The sequence below is a fragment of the Pteropus alecto genome, unplaced genomic scaffold, assembly GCF_000325575.1.
Source record: "Pteropus alecto unplaced genomic scaffold, ASM32557v1 scaffold7, whole genome shotgun sequence".
Taxonomy (NCBI): Eukaryota; Metazoa; Chordata; class Mammalia; order Chiroptera; family Pteropodidae; genus Pteropus; species Pteropus alecto.
In genome coordinates, this window is record NW_006494614.1 from 29,874,680 (window position 1) to 29,879,178 (window position 4,499).

The 4,499-nt window shown below is 31.5% G+C and overlaps 1 protein-coding gene and 1 pseudogene across 1 annotated transcript in view; both read right to left on the reverse strand.

The window, feature by feature from the left end:
* Nucleotides 1-4,499, reverse strand: part of PRIM2 (DNA primase subunit 2) — a 244,155-nt gene that overhangs the window by 175,940 nt on the left and 63,716 nt on the right. The window lies entirely within an intron of this gene.
* On the reverse strand, nt 4,262-4,380 carry LOC112474782 (annotated as a pseudogene).

Here is a 4,499-nt window from a genome sequence, read left to right on the forward strand (position 1 = left end):
CAAAAAAATTTAATGCTACTTATTAAAGCATCAAAAACATAAAATACTTAGAAATAAATAAAATGAAATATGTGAAAAATCTCCACAGTGAAAACTATAAAACATTGCTGAGAGAAATTTTAAAAGACCTCAATAAATTAGCTATACATATATGTTTGTGGATTAAAAGACTCAATATTCTTAAGGTATCAATTCTGAGTTGATCTATACATTCAACGCAATCCCAAATTCTGGCAGACTTCTTTGTAGAAATCAACAAGCTGATTCTAAAATATATATAGAAATACAATGACCTAGATAAGCCAAAACAATTTTGAATAAAGATCAAAGTTGAAACACACATAGATAGAAATACAATGACCTAGATAAGCCAAAACAATTTTGAATAAAGATCAAAGTTGAAACACACTACCTGATTTCAAAACTTATTATGAAGCTACAGTAATCAAGAGAGGGTGGTATTGTTATAAAGACATATATATGTATCAATGGAACAAAATATAGAAATATACTCATGCTTATACGATCAAATGATTTTCAACAAGGTGCCAATGTAATCTAATGGGGAAAGAATAAGCTTTTCTACTAGTGGTGCTGAAACAACTGGAAATCAATACAGAAAAAAACAAATGTTGAACTTTACCTTACACCATATATTAAAATTAACTCAAAATGGGTCATAGAGATAAGAAAGAGCTAACAATACAGGAGAAATTCTTTGTTAAGCAAATATTCCTTGGATAGAAAATAAACCATAAAAGAAAAAACTGATAAAATGAACTTAATCAAAATATAAAACTTGCTCTTCAAAAGGTATCATTAAAACAACAAAAAGGTAAGCTCAAGAGAAAATGTTTGCAAAACACACACACACCTATGCATCCACATATGCGTGTGTGTGTGTGTGTGTGTGTATGGATGCGTATATATATATATATGTATGAATACACACACACAAATCTATATAACTAATTATCTGAAGAATATATATAGAATTCACGAAGCCCAATAACAAGAACACAAACAACCCAATTCTTTTATTGGAAAAGAATATGAACACTTTATCAATGAAGATATGTGAATCACAAGGACTGAAAAGATACTCAACATCATTCGTCATTAGGGAAATGGAAATTAAAAGCGCAATGAGATGTCATCATACACTCCTTAGAGTGGTTAAATTTTAAGTCTAAGAGAGTAGATCTTAAAAGTTCTCATCACAAGAAAAAAAATTATGTAACTGTGTGTGATACTGGATGTTACCTAGACTTATTGTGGTAATCATTTCACAGTGTATACAAATATTGAATCATTAAGTTGCACATCTGTAGCTAATATAATGCTATATGTCAACTTTATCTCAATTTTAAAAAGATAAAACTGACAATATTAACTTTTGACAAGGTTGAAGAGTAACTCATATACTAGTGGTGAAAATGCAAAAGGGCCTACCACTTTAGAAATAGTTTGGAATTTTCTAATAAAATTAAACACTTTAAACATACTTACCATACAACCCATCAATCCCATTTATAGATATGTATCCAAATGTTTAAGGTAATTTCATCTACATAGCTAAATACTGAAAACAATCTAAATGTCCATCAAGTATGAACTGGATAAACTGTGGTGCATGCATACAATGGAAACAATAGAAAAAATGAACTACTAATATATGAAGTGACACGGGTGAATACTGAAACATAATGCAGATCAAAAAAGCCTAACACAGAAGAATAAATACTGTATTATTCAATTTATATGAAATACTAAAACGGACAAAATTATCATGACAGAAAGCACCCAGAGCCAGGGGTGGTAGGAGGGAATTAACTGCCAAGGGAATTTGGGGAGTGATGGAAATGTTACATCTCTTGATGGTGGTGATGGTTACACAGCCATATACATATATCAAAACTCATCCGACTGTACATTTAAAATTGGTGAATTTTATGTATATAATTTACACCTCAATAAAGCTAGCTAAAAAATTCCAATCTAATACTAATTAAAAGCATAGTCCCGATCATATCATAAGAACGAGAAAATTATTAAAAGAAAAACTAGAGCTCATAAACATTAAAAAAAATAACCCACATGCATTACTAATCTAAGGTATAATGTGGCCATATGTAATTCTAATCTTCACTATACTTGTTCTCCAAGGCTGCAAATCTTTAACAACTGAAAAAGTCTATACCCTTATTTCAAATAATTTCTATTCTGCTTCATGGCTTCTGTTTGACAGTCATGGGAAAAGTATACCCCAAGGTTGTGAAACCAGTAGTGAGGGATTCTTAAGTGAAGTGGGGCTCAGCTGCCGAAATAGAGGTCCTATTGTGAGGTACTTCCTAACAAAATGTCAGTTTCAATGCCTCATGCCAAGCACTGCCTTAAAGAGAAACTAAGCACAGTTAAATCGAGCAGACTAATAAGAGCAAAGAAGGTAACTGACAATTGTTCTTTCAGGGGAACACACACACATCCCCACACATACCCCTATGAACAGGAGTTTTACCAACATCCAGAGAATGACCTAGAAAGAGAGAATAGTCTGCAATGCATATAAAGGACAGAACAGTTTTCTATTAGCAAAGCTTACAGGACCTTGAAGATATTATGCTAAGTGAAATAAGACAGAGGATAAATAAATACCCTGTGACTTCATAGATGTGAAATCTAAAACAAACAAACAAACAAACCAAAACTCATAGATACAGACAATATACTGGTGACTGTCATAGGGGAGGGTGGGTTAGGATGGGTTAGGTGAAGGGGGTCAAGACGTATAAACTTCCAGTTATAACATAAGTCATGGGGATGTAATGTACATCATGGTAACTATATTTAATAATGCTGTATTGCATATTTGAAAGTTGGTAAGAGTAAATCTTAAAAAGTTCTCATCACATAAAAAAATTTGTAACTTTGTATGGTGACTAGACATGTGGATATCATTTCAAATATTGAATCATTATGTTGTATACCTAAAACTAATATAATGTTATATGTTAATTATATCTCTAAATTTTTTAAAAAGTCTTAAGATTGAAAAAAAAAAACAAAGCTTACAGTAGAAGCAACAAGAGTATAATTTCTCCTATTCTCATCCAAAAATAATATATAATCAACATTTAGATGTTTCTTTAGTGAAGAATCACATATTTACATGAAAACAGATATTATCTAAACTAAAGACAAAGCTTGTTCATTAGTCCTAAACTACTTTAAATTGAACTACTTATTCTTTCCACGGTGCATCTTCCCAGGAGTTGTTACTTTCTTACCATAATATTGTGACAAACTAGCAGAGTGATGAGGGAAAGTTTAAAAAATAAAATTGCAGAATGTATGTAAATGTGTGTGTGGGTTTAACACACTGAACCATGGTTTCATGTTCAAAATATGACTTCATAAATTAAGTCTAAAATGTATTGAAGTATTCCAGGAACATAATAAACAATGAACCAAGTATATGAAACCTTAAAAGTTCTATAACTATATTTTTTAAAAGATACTTACAAATTCAATTTATCACTGATTTTTCTTTCTGAATAAAACAATAGGCTTGAACATATAATATTCAAAGAAGAATTTATTAAAGGCAAAATGAATGTCAAGTTGTTGGCTAGTCCAATAACAAGCACCACTTAAACTTTTTTAAAAAATCATTCATGCATTATGTAATTTTAGCAATAGTGCATGCAAGAATTACAACTAGAGGAACCATATTTGGCCACAAAAACACAATAAAAGAAAAAAATTGTGAACGAGCAATAGAAACTACAACTGCAGTTCATCACCAGAAACAGAAAAAGAACCTACACAGGTTTCCCCAGCTGCAAAGTTAGTGCATGAGAACCTTCCTGTGAGGACATTAGCCTCCCATGAAAATCAGAACCAGATACGATTTCCCCACGTATGAAACTGCAATGTTTTCAAAAGTCAATTACATCTTCAATAATTTAAAATATATTGTAGATTATAATTTCTTCTCCCTTTTTACTGTTATGAAGTGCAATGAAATCTGATTTGTCAATTTACTCCATATCCTTAATTTACTGTCTTATAATATTTACCGTGCAATTTTGTCTGCAATGTCACATCTTATTTAACCAACTTAACTAAACAGCATACTTTATTGGGTCAAATTTATTTTTATTTATTTTTTATTTTTATTTCTATTTTTTAGGCGAGGCAACCCTTGGTTGACCTCACAGATTGCAAGGACCTTGTCACCTTACAATCCTTTATTTTTTTACACCTACAGCACCTGGTATTCCTCGGTGGTCTACCATCCAAGTACTAACCAGGCCCGACCCTGCTTAGCTTCTGCGATCAGATGGGATCAGGCTTGTTCAGGGTAGCATGGTTGTAGACTATGGGGTCAAATTTAAAAGTGTAAAGAAATACTGGTCATGCTCCCCCCCAGGACAGTCCTGCTATATTGATATTTCTTTCAAAAAATGTTAATAATATATTTATTAAAATATTATTGT